At 38.1% G+C, this 13,692-nt stretch overlaps 1 pseudogene; it reads left to right on the forward strand.

The window, feature by feature from the left end:
* The first annotated feature begins 319 nt into the window (after nucleotides 1–319).
* LOC114083608 (U2 spliceosomal RNA) lies at nucleotides 320–481 on the forward strand (annotated as a pseudogene).
* The last annotated feature ends 13,211 nt before the right edge of the window (nucleotides 482–13,692 follow it).

Raw genomic sequence — 13,692 nt, forward strand, 5'->3', positions numbered from 1 at the left:
GCAACTTAGCTGTAGCTTCTGACTCAGAGTTTTCTCACAAGCCTCAAAGGTTTTGGCTATGTCTACATCATGTCAAAACTCAGTGGTAGAATACATTGGTGTCACTGGGCCTCAGACTCTCTGGTTGTTGATCAGAGACTCAGTTCCTTGTCATTTGGACCTCTCCAGAAGGAGGCCCACAACATAACACTGAATTCCTTCAGAATGATTGAGCAGGAAAATGTGCCCAAGATTGAAGCCATAGTCTTTGTAACTAACCTTTGAAATGTCATTTAACTACTTCTGTCATATTCTATTTGCTAGAAGTTAAATGATAATAGGATCTTCTTGGCCTTTTGGCTAAGATCAAGTTTAGCATTTATTCTTATCAATTTAAAATATGATATGATAGTAATTGGAGTTTTAGAGCAGTAGGCGCTTGCTTTGTCCACTCCATGCATAGACCTGATATTGCAGTACCTCCAGGAATGGTGCAACACATCCCACAAAAGAAGTTAAATTATAAATACAGTCCGTACTCAAAGTTTAGACATTATAAAAAGTGATGAATTCTAGGAGGTGGGGATGATTGGGGAACAACTTAAAGTCTGTCTACCATACTACTCTTATGAGGAAAAGAAAAAGTATTGAGCTGAAATTATTTTTTAAGAATAAATTTGTTTGATCAAATTATGATATATGTATCTATATATCTACCACAGTGAAACCCACTATTCTGAATAATTAATTTGTACCTATATAAAAGGAAAAAAAAAAAAAACTTCTGCAAAGGAGTCAGTCTTAGTTACATTTATTTGTCATATATAATAATTTATCATACATTTACTTAGTTTTTCCTAACATATCAATTTATAAAAGGATATTTGATATTACTGATGTAGTATCAGAAGTAATTTATATGATGAATTATAATAGGAAAGTGTTCTAGTTCACTAAAAATCATTTTACTGGATATCAATTACATGGAAAATCAAATTTTCTTTCTTTTCTTTTTTTTTAAAGAGAGAATTTTTAAATATTTATTTATTTTTTTTTTAGTTTTTAGTGGACACAACATCTTTATTTTATTTTTATGTGGTGCTGAGGATCGAACCCAGAGCCCTGGGCATGCCAGGCGAGCATGCTACCGCTTGAGGCACATCCCCAGCCCCTCAAATTTTCTTTTTATCTCTCATATCCATAGTTAGTTTTCAAATGTATGTAAAAAAATCTATGCAGAGATCCCTAAATTTGTAAACTATTTTTTTTGTATCTAGCTATTTAATTTGTACACAGTGTTTCATAAGTTCTTTTCCTAGACAAGTTGCTCTCTGCCTTTGTATTTTGTCATCTCATAACTGTTCAAAATTCTGTAACTTCTCTTGTTTTGGATCCTCTATTGCCCACCCAGTGATAAGATTAGGCTTTGCCCAAGGAGGAGCCTTATTTTAATATCATTAGCATATGGTGATACCACATGCCAAGAAGGACAAAATGGGGATTATAAACCTGGAAAGGAGGATCAAATGTGTTTATGTTGAGAGGCTTAGGGGAGATTTTGTACTGCTAATTCTCAACCTAGGGTAAGAATAAAGTTGAGGTTTCTGAAATTTATTCTTAGCCTTCAATAAAAGATTACTACTACTTCCAGTCAGTTTGCATTAAGAGGATCTTAAGGACAATTTTTGGAAAAATGTTGTATTTGGGCAGCATTCTTGGCAGAAGTGGAACGAGGAAGGGAGGACAGTGAAGAAGAAATGATGTTGAGCAAGAATGGAGACTAACTTTGGTCTCACCCTGTGGGATTTCTGGAGCATACTGCATCTCAGAATTGGTTTCACCTTGAGGTACAGGAACTAACCTTTGTCACCCTGTCAGTCAGTCAGTCAGTTATTGGTCTCTCATTGATTACCCTGGAGAAAGGAAAAAGCTCATTTTTTTTTTTTTTTTTTTAATTATTGTGAGCATATAATTCTAATTTATTTATTTATTTTTTTTTTATTGGTTGTTAAAAACATTATAAAGCTCTTGACATATCATATTTCATACATTAGATTCAAGTTGGTTATGAACTCCCAATTTTACCCCAAATACAGATTGCAGAGTCACATCCGTTACACATCCACATTTTTACATAATGCCATATTAGTAACTGTTGTATTCTGCTACCTTTCCTATCCTCTACTATCCCCCCTCCCCTCCCCTCCCATCTTCTCCCTCTACCCCATCTACTGTAATTCATTTCTCTACTTGTTTATTTTCCCATTCCCCTCACAACCTCTTATATGTAGTTTTGTATAACAATGAGGGTCTCCCTCCATTACCATGCAATTTCCCTTTTCTCTCCCTTTCCATCCCACCTCATCTATCTGTTTAATGTTAATCGAAAAAGCTCATTTTTGAAAGTCCAGAGGAGGAGCAGTTATGATCAACATTAAAAAAAAATCTATCAACATACTAGTAGACTGCAAGGAAGAAGTCATAATTGATTTAATTGTCATAAAAAAGAATTAATAAAAATCAACACATGTTTAATATGACAAAAATTTTAGTAGAATAGAAATAAAAGGAAATTTAACTATGATACTAATTGTTTTATACCAAAGAAACTGAGCATCCATATGTAATGAGAAACCACAGAGACTTGCCTTTGGGCCAGTGAGAGTGAGAGGGTAAGAATGTCCACCACCGAGAAGAGGAGCAGCCGCCTGCTGAGAGGCTGAGCCACCCCCTCCCCCTGCGCCGGCATAGTAGAGGGAACTTCGACCAAACACAGAGCAGGCCCAGCGGCCTGCTGAGGGGCAGAGGCGCCCCCCACCCCCCTCGCCTGCCAGGTAGGGGAAGGGTGACCACCGACAGAAAAGGCCCAGTGGCCCGCGGCGGGACAGAGCTTCCAATCACTCCTGCAAGGTAGGCGGGCCTGCGACCCACCAGCAGAAGAGGAGCAGCCGCCTGCTGAGAGGCAGAGCCGCCCCCTCCCCCCCGCGCCTGCAAGGTAGTCGGAACTGAGACCACCATCAGAACAGGTCAGACCTGCAACCGAGAGACAGAACAGGCCCAGTGGCCTGAGGAAGGGTAGAGCCGCCCCCCCCCCACGCCTGCAAAGTAGGCAGACCTGCGACCCACTGGCAGTACAGCCCCAGAGGCCTGCAGAGGGGCAGTGCCGCTGCCTGCGCCTGCAAAGTAGGCAGAACTGCGACCACCGACAGAACAAGCCTAGCGGCCCGCAGAGGGACAGAGCCGCTGCCCGCGCCTGCAAGGTCGGCGGACCTGCTACCGACTGGCAGAGCAGGCCCAGCGGCCTGCCGGCGTGGTAGGCACATTGCCCCAATTGGAGGAGGGGCAGAGCCGCCGCCCGCGCCTGCGAGGGAGACTTTGCAACTATACAAGACCAATATAAATATATAGGGGGAAAATTCAATAGCACAACAGTTTCACCAAGAAGAAAGGAACGCGAACAGTATGAAGAGACAAGGAAAGAAAGGACCACAAGCATTGCAGGTCAACTCAACGTTAGAAGAGGTAATAGCTGCAGCTGATGGAATGTCAGATAAAGAATTCAGGATATACATGCTTCAGATGATCTGGAGTCTCAAAGAAGACATCAGACAGCAAAATCAGACAATGAAAGATCACTTCAACAATGAATTACATAAACAAATCCAAGAAGCAAAAGATCAACTATACAGGGAGATAGAGGTTATAAAAAACAAACAAACAGAAATCCTAGAAATGCAGGAAGCAATAAGCCAACTTAAAAACTCAATTGAGAATACTACCAGCAGAGTAGAACACTTAGAAGACAGAACATCAGACAATGAAGATAAAGTATTTCAACTTGAAAAGAACATAGACAGCTCAGCAAGACTGTTAAGAAACCATGAGCAGAACATCCAAGAAATATGGGATAACATCAAGAGACCAAATTTAAGAGTCATTGGGATACAGGAAGGAACAGAGTTTCAAACCAAAGGAATGAGCAATCTATTCAATGAAATAATTCGAGAAAACTTCCCAGACTTGAAGAATGAGACAGAACCCCAAATCCTAGAAGCCTACAGGACGCCGAATGTGCAAAATCATAAGAGACCCACACCTAGAAACATTATAATGAAGATGCCCAACATACAGAACAAGGAGAGAATTTTAAAAGCTACAAGAGAAAGGAAGCAGATCACATTTAGGGGTAAGCCAATCAGGATAACAGCTGATCTTTCAACACAGACTCTGAAAGCTAGAAGATCCTGGAATAACATATTTCAAACACTGAAAGAAAATGGGTTCCAACCAAGAATTGTGTTTCCAGCGAAATTAAGCTTCAGGATGGAAGATGAAATTAAAACCTTCCACGATAAACAAAAGTTAAAAGAATTTGCAGCTAGAAAACCATCTCTTCAAAACATCCTTGGCAAAACATTACAGGAAGAGGAAATGGAAAATAACAATGAAAACCAACAGTGGGAGGTAGGACACTAAAGGGGGGAAAATAATCAAAGTGGAAAACAAACCATGTTTAGTAACATAAATAAACAAATATGGCTGGAAGAACAACCCATATCTCAATAATAACCCTAAATGTTAATGGCTTAAACTCACCAATCAAGAGACACAGGCTAGTAGAATGGATCACAAAACAAGACCCAACAATATGCTGCCTACAGGAGACGCATTTGATAGGAAAAGACATACATAGACTGAAGGTGAAAGGTTGGGAAAAATCATATCACTCATATGGACTTCGGAAACAAGCAGGAGTATCCATACTCATATCAAATAAAATAGATTTTAAGCCAAAGTTAATCAAAAGGGATAAAGAGGGACACTACATACTGCTCAAGGGAACCATACACCAACAAGACATAACAATCATAAATATATATGCCCCAAACAATGGTGCAGCTATGTTCATCAAACAAACTCTTCTCAAGTTCAAGAGTCTAATAGACCACCATACAATAATCATGGGAGACTTCAACACACCTCTCTCACCACTGGACAGATCTTCCAAACAAAAGTTGAATAAGGAAACTATAGAACTCAATAACACAATTAATAACCTAGACTTAATTGACATATATAGAATATACCACCCAACATCAAGCAGTTACACGTTTTTCTCAGCAGCACATGGATCCTTCTCAAAAATAGATCATATATTATGTCACAGGGAAACTCTTAGACAATACAAAGGAGTAGAGATAATACCATGCATCCTATCTGATCATAATGGAATGGAACTGAAAATCAACGATAAAAGAAGGAAGGAAAAAGAATACATCACTTGGAGAATGAACAATAGGTTACTGAATGATCAATGGGTTATAGAAGACATCAAGGAGGAAATTAAAAAATTCTTAGAGATTAATGAAAACACAGACACAACATATCGGAATCTATGGGACACATTGAAAGCAGTTCTAAGAGGAAAATTCATTGCTTGGAGTTCATTCCTTAAAAAAAGAAAAAACCAACAAATAAATGATCTCATACTTCATCTCAAAATCCTAGAAAAAGAAGAGCAAAACAACAGCAAAAGAAGTAGAAGGCAAGAAATAATTAAAATCAGAGCTGAAATTAATGAAATCGAAACAAAAGAAACAATTGAAAAAATTGACAAAACTAAAAGTTGGTTCTTTGAAAAAATAAACAAAATCGACAGACCCTTAGCCATGCTAGCGAAGAGAAGAAGAGAGAGAACTCAAATCACTAACATACGGGATGAAAGAGGCAATATCACAACAGACACTTCAGAAATACAGAAGATAATCAAAAATTATTTTGAATCCTTATACTCCAATAAATTAGAAGATAGTGAAGGCATAGATAAATTTCTGAAGTCATATGATCTGCCCAGATTGAGTCAGGAGGATATAGACAACCTAAACAGACCAATATCAGTTGAGGAAATAGAAGAAACCATCAAAAGACTACCAACTAAGAAAAGCCCAGGACCGGATGGGTATACAGCAGAGTTTTACAAAACCTTTAAAGAGGAACTAATACCAATACTTTTCAAGCTACTTCGGGAAATAGAAAAAGAGGGAGAACTTCCAAATTCATTCTACGAGGCCAACATCACCCTGATACCTAAACCAGACAAAGACACTTCAAAGAAAGAAAACTACAGACCAATATCTCTAATGAACCTAGATGCAAAAATCCTCAATAAAATTCTGGCCACTCGGATACAAAAACATATCAAAAAAATTGTGCACCACGATCAAGTAGGATTCATCCCTGGGATGCAAGGCTGGTTCAATATACGGAAATCAATAAATGTTATTCACCACATCAATAGACTTAAAAATAAGAACCATATGATCATCTCGATAGATGCGCAAAAAGCATTCGACAAAGTACAGCATCCCTTTATGTTCAAAACTCTAGAAAAACTAGGGATAACAGGAACATACCTCAATATTGTAAAAGCAATCTATGCTAAGCCTCAGGCTAGCATCATTCTGAATGGAGAAAAATTGAAGGCATTCCCTCTAAAATCTGGAACAAGACAGGGATGCCCTCTCTCACCACTTCTGTTCAACATAGTTCTCGAAACACTGGCCAGAGCAATTAGACAGACGAAAGAAATTAAAGGCATCAAAATAGGAAAAGAAGAACTTAAATTATCACTATTTGCAGATGACATGATTCTATACCTAGCAGACCCAAAAGGCTCTACAAAGAAACTATTAGAGCTAATAAATGAATTCAGCAAAGTGGCAGGATATAAAATCAACACGCATAAATCAAAGGCATTCCTGTATATCAGCGACAAATCCTCTGAAATGGAAATGAGGACAACCACTCCATTCACAATATCTTCAAAAAAAATAAAATACTTGGGAATCAACCTAACAAAAGAGGTGAAAGACTTATACAATGACAACTACAGAACCCTAAAGAGAGGAATAGAAGAAGATCTTAGAAGATGGAAAAATATACCCTGTTCATGGATAGGCAGAACTAACATCATCAAAATGGCGATATTACCAAAAGTTCTCTATAGGTTTAATGCAATGCCAATCAAAATCCCAACGGCATTTCTTGTAGAAATAGAGAAAGCAATCATGAAATTCATATGGAAAAATAAAAGACCCAGAATAGCAAAAACAATGCTAAGCAGGAAATGTGAATCAGGCGGTATAGCGATACCAGACTTCAAACTATATTACAGAGCAATAGTAACAAAAACAGCATGGTACTGGTACCAAAACAGGCGGGTGGACCAATGGTACAGAATAGAGGACACAGAAACCAATCCACAAAACTACAACTATCTTATATTTGATAAAGGGTCTAAAAGCATGCAATGGAGGAAGGACAGCATCTTCAACAAATGGTGCTGGGAAAACTGGAAATCCATATGCAACAAAATGAAACTGAATCCCTTTCTCTCACCATGCACAAAAGTTAATTCAAAATGGATCAAGGAGCTTGATATCAAATCAGAGACACGCCGTCTGATAGAAGAAAAAGTTGGCTACGATCTACATACTGTGGGGTCGGGCTCCAAATTCCTCAATAGGACACCCAAAGCACAAAAGTTAATAACTAGAATCAACAAATGGGACTTACTCAAACTAAAAAGTTTTTTCTCAGCAAAAGATACAATAAGAGAGGTAAATAGAGAGCCTACATCCTGGGAACAAATCTTTACTCCTCACACTTCAGATAGAGCCCTAATATCCAGAGTATACAAAGAACTCAAAAAATTAGACAATAAGAGAACAAACAACCCAATCAACAAATGGGCCAAGGACCTGAACAGACACTTCTCAGAGGAGGACATACAATCAATCAACAAGTACATGAAAAAATGCTCACCATCTCTAGCAGTCAGAGAAATGCAAATCAAAACCACCCTAAGATACCATCTCACTCCAGTTAGATTGGCAGCCATTATGAAGTCAAACAACAACAAGTGCTGGCGAGGATGTGGGGAAAAGGGTACTCTTGTACATTGCTGGTGGGACTGCAAATTGGTGCAGCCAATTTGGAAAGCAGTATGGAGATTTCTTGGAAAGCTGGGAATGGAGCCACCATTTGACCCAGGTATTCCCCTTCTCGGTCTATTCCCTAAAGACCTAAAAAGAGCATGCTACAGGGACACTGCTACATCGATGTTCATAGCAGCACAATTCACAATAGCTAGACTGTGGAACCAACCTAGATGCCCTTCAATGGATGAATGGATAAAAAAAAATGTGGCATTTATACACAATGGAGTATTACTCTGCATTAAAAAATGACAAAATCATAGAATTTACAGGGAAATGGATGGCATTAGAGCAGATTATGCTAAGTGAAGCTAGCCAATCCCTAAAAAACAAATGCCAAATGTCTTCTTTGATATAAGGAGAGTAACTAAGAACAGAGTAGGGTCGAAGAGCATGAGAAGAAGATTAACATTAAACAGGGATGAGAGGTGGGAGGGAAAGGGAGAGAGAAGGGAAAATGCATGGTAACGGAAGGAGACCCTCAGAGTTATACAAAAGTACATACAAGAGGAAGTGAGGGGAAGGGGAAAAATAATACAAGGGGGACAAACGAATGTCAGTAGAGGGGGCAGAGAGAGAAGAGGGGAGGGGAGGGGAGGGGAGGGGTGATAGTAGAGGATAGGAAAGGCAGCAGAATACAACAGACACTAGTATGGCAATATGTAAATCAATGGATGTGTAACTGATGTGGTTCTGCAATCTGTATATGGGGTAAAAATGGGAGCTCATAACCCACTTGAATCAAATTGTGAAATATGATATATCAAGAACTATGTAATGTTTTGAACAGCCAACAATAAAAAATTAAAAAAAAAAAAAAAAAGAATGTCCACCACCATTGTTACCACTTCATGTACTTTGCAAGTGTTAATCTGTTCTATCAGAAAGGACTCAGAAATATGCAATGTATGAATTAAAAAGAAATAGATAAAATACCTTTGTACATGCCATGAGGCTTTATCTAGAAAAAACAAAAAAGAATTGGCAACAAACTATTCAAATAAAAGGTGTTTACCAAAGTTGCTAGATAGTGATATAGTAAATAAGATAGAATTTATAGTAGCAACAAAAGTTACATAATATTGAGAATAAATTTAACAAAGATACATAGACCTCTATGTTGAAAGTATTAAGTATTTTAAAAGGCATAAAGGAAGATTTGAATAAATTAAGAGTTATGCCATGATTTTGGTCAGAAAGACATTTAAATGTGTGAATTTCTCTTCCAAATAATTTATAAATTCCATGAAATGAGCATTTAAAGATTTTATGAAAGCAGTAGTTTTCAAAATTTTCTAGGTTAATTTTGAAAAAAAATTTAAAAGGATAAAATTTTTGAATATGACATTAACATTTTAAAAGCTATTAATATGAAGTCATGTTCATGCAAAATAGATTTTAGAAAAGTGTAGAAATCATTGTTTAATAAAAAGGATATCACAATGAATGGTCAATGTTTAGGAGTAGCTAGGAGCAATCAGATCACTAAATACAGAAAAATAAAATTACATTCTTGAGGGTTAAGAATCTTCATTCACTTAAAATGAACTCTAAATGGATGAAGAAAAAACATCTTGAAATTTAAAATTATAAAGTTAAAAATCCATAAAAGTATGTATTTTAAACCTATCATTAGGGATAATCTTTTAAACAAACTTCAAAGTATCACTCATAACCTAAGAAATTATGGATTTTATTATGACAAAATTAAGATTTTCTTTTTTATGAAATACATTCTAGATAATGTACAGAGGACTGATTACTGGAAAGTATTTAGAAACACAAACTTATAAGTAGTCAAAAGGTATTCCTGCAAAAGAACAAGAAAAAAAAAAAAAAAACACCAGGGAATCCAAATAACTGAAAAAAAATCTTCTGGATATATTCAACATTGCTGGTAATCTGAATAAAGCAATAATGAGTCACTACTTCATATTCATTAGATTGACAAAAATTAGAAAATTGGATAATGCCAAGTAACTTTAGTAAACTTGTACATTACTGGGGATGGTACAGATACAATTGAAGAAGATGATTAGATTTTGAAGATTAAATTTACATAATTCATCATTTGCTGAAAGCCAAATTTGATTTTTTTCTATGATTCTGCTTTTGAAGAAGTGTCCTCTGATTCTGAGGCACTTCCAGGCTGGAAGATAGTTATAAAAATCCTAATATTATTTTTAGCTTCCATGTCATCTTTGGAGAAAAAGAGGACAATAAAATACCATATCCCGGGCTGGGGTTGTGGCTCAGAGGAAAAGCGCTCACCCAGCATGAGTGAGGCACTGGGTTTGATCCTCAGCCCATATAAAAATTTAAAGGTATTGTATCCACCTACAACTAAAGGATAAATGTTTTTCAAAAATACCATATCCCTGAAATGCTCTTTTCTGGTTTCAAGAACCTAGCCAAATTAAGAAAGCCATAAGAATGAGCCTAGGCCACAATTTCTGGATAAATATTATCTTGAAGGACACTGGCTTTCCCTCAAGTATGCTAGAAATTAGGGCCAGTTGTGCTATCTGTAGAAAGATACTTTCTTGCATATATTCCAAGTTCCTTGGGATGCTGGTCATAAAACTGGACAAAGCAATCAAAGCTAATTATATTACTGCTTCTGTAACCTAATAATTTAACCCATAACCTCCCTCCCCACCCCTGTGATAACTGGTGTGGAAAGGCACTGTGGACAGGAAAGTGCTTGTCCAGTTGGCCATCAGACATTGAGAGGGATTGGGACACTATTTTCAGGTGAAACACTGTGTGAAATGGAGTTGCACCTGTCCAGCCTTTCACCTCTGGACTTTATGGAAAAGCTCCTGTCTAGCCCTTCACCACTGAATCTTCCTGGTGAGTATTTTTTGATAAATCTTATGTCACACATCCCATTTCCTGGTGGCTTCTTTGATCTCTTGGTAAGCTATTTCACTGCCCTAGCACAACTGAGCTATAGATGGTATAGCTTCCCAGGTATATACTTCCCCAGTATATGCACTCAGAAATAACAGAATTATATTCTAAAGCTGTCAAGGTGGCATTAGAAGTTAAATTGTTTTGAAATGGCTTAAAATCATAGCAAGAAGATAGAGAGGGGAATTGATAGTGATGGTGGAAGGATAAATGGTCAACAAACATTATGCTTCAGAATAACTTTTAGTTACATTTTTTGCACCCCTTATCAATAAATTGAAAGTCTTACATGATGTTAAAAATATCGCACCTCCATTTCAAGTGAGATCTCAAGAGATAGAGATACTAGCAAGTTTATCCAAAGGCAAAGTGTTAGTTCACCAACCTACATGTAACTTATAAAGAGGTGGATATTTAGGAGTCCAACTTTGTGGCTGAAATACCTCTCTCTCTCTCTCTCTCTCTCTTTCTCTCTCTCTCTCTCTCTCTCTCTCTCTCTCTCTCTATATATATATATATATATATATATATATATATATATATATATATATATAGTGTGCTATGTAATCTCTTCCCACTTCCAGAAGGAAATGAAAGTGATTCCAAAATAAAAAAGAAATGGGGATATAATTTAAGGTGGAAAAAAACAAAACAAAACAACAACAAGAAAAAAAACAGAGAGCTTGACATCTACCCCTGAAAATTGAGAGTCCAAAGGTGAGTGCATTGTGTGAGTACAAAGTAGCAAGAAACCAGAGAATTGCATTTGCTCTGATGATGGGGAAAGGATGCAGGTTGCTTATCATTGGGCAGATATGGGCCAAAGAGGTGTGATCCACCTGGGATAGTTTTGATTTCACAGACTTCCTGAAACAGACCTATTGTAGTGAGGCTGTGTGTGTGAGCTATGTGCATTTGAGCTTAGGAAGGGACTGCTCTGGCAGTGTGCTGCAAATGTGCCTTTCCTCTTGCTCTTCCTGTGATCCCACACAGCACATGAGATGGGTGTGACTTGCCAAGATATCAGTCAATCTGGTGACCACATGACATCACAAAGTAAGAGTCCATCTTTGAAACCTTATTCCCTTGTGGGAAGCCATTCTCGCACGTGATTGGGCACCTCCCTGATTGGGTGTGAGGTATTCTGGCTAAACTGTGTTGGAACTAATCCCCACCCTCTCTAGGTGCGAGAGCCCATCCGTGTGGGGGTGTCACTGACCATTGACCCTGAGACCAATCACTGACCCTGACCTTGGAATGCTGTCCCCCTCGACCTTCATTGGATGGAATTTCTCCCTGAATTTCTTGTTCCCCAATAAAAGGCCACTCCCTGGTGTGCTCTGTCTCTCTCTCCTGCTAGTCCTGTGTAAACCTCGCTGCCCCACAGGGTGGCTTGAGGCAGTAGCCAGAGGGGAGGGCTGTCTCAGACCTGGTCAAAGAAAAAGGTAAATTGAGTTTGTGTGTTTATTTTGATCTCACTAGTTAACTTCTATGCTGATAACCTCTTGTATGAAGCTGCGTGCTGGTCGTGCAGTGGATTCCCTGCCTTATTTGGTGAAGAACATTCCATGGAACCTCCCTTATGTGTGTCTCCCTCATAAAATAAAAAGAATCCAGGTGCACACTCCTTTTCCAGCGCTGCCCAGCTGACCCTTGGTGTCACTGAGCAGTCCCGCCCTAGACTTTAGAAACTCATGTGTGGTTTCTTCACCAACTTCTTAGTTATTGATATAGCCAGCTCCTTTGAACCCAGCTCATCCCGCCAGCCTGGCCAGCTGATGAAAACCTATAATGGCAGCAAAGAGGCTAGAGATAAAACAAATTCTCAGGACTTAGCAGGAATCAGAGTTATCAGTTTCAGGACTTTTGTGCTCAGAGGTCCCAGAAGTGTGTCTTCAGGGTCCTTGAAATATTCCCACAAGATATGGAGATCTTTCACATATATATGGCCTTGTCCTTACTCAGTTCTCATCCCACCCACTGACATGCAGGGGTTGAGAAGACTCTCTGTACTCAGCTGGAAGTCAGCTGACAGAGAGTCTGCAGAGATAGTTATTATGTGCCACTCCTTGTGTTCATAAAAGCAGTTCCACATCAGGCTCTAGGTTGCTGAATGGTAATCTTTGCTATGTAGTTTTGATCACAGGTAAGTAGTTTTTAATTGCTTAGTTATAGTTCATTGCTTTCAGAAATAATGTTTTGCCTTGCTTTTTGGATGACACACTAAGTGTATGTGTGGAGGGGAGATGGAAGTGTAATGACCAAAGGGCTTCCCAGGGAGGGGAAAATTCAAACTTTCTGTCCCATGCTTTGAATGACAGGAGTAGATTGAGAGTGTGCGAACCATGGAGATTCCTTCCTTTTGAGAAATTTCTGTATCTCAGAGTGGACATGTGCTAACTTACTGATTCTTTACTGGATAAAGGACTATATATAAAACAATGAGATAAAACACCACTGGATTTCAGAAAATAGTATTAGGAAAACACTGTCTTGTTTTCTCACAAGAAACAATCTTTCATAGGGATCTAACATCAATGCATGCTTGCTATGCCTATTTTACATGCTTACTATGTGATTTCAGATGTAAGTAATCAATTGGACAATAAACTTTTAGGAAATCCTTGCAATTTAAAGATTTTACATTTCTTAGTTTCCTTTTATTATTATTATTTTTTCAATAAAGGGCACTGAGCTTTGATAGAGTGACTCATGCCTGTTATTCCAGGTACTTGGGAGGGTAAAGCAGGAGGATCACAAGTTCAATGTCAGTCTTAGCAACTTAGCGAGATCTTCAGCAACT

Source organism: Marmota flaviventris, chromosome 6 (assembly GCF_047511675.1).
Source record: "Marmota flaviventris isolate mMarFla1 chromosome 6, mMarFla1.hap1, whole genome shotgun sequence".
In the NCBI taxonomy this organism is placed as follows: Eukaryota; Metazoa; Chordata; class Mammalia; order Rodentia; family Sciuridae; genus Marmota; species Marmota flaviventris.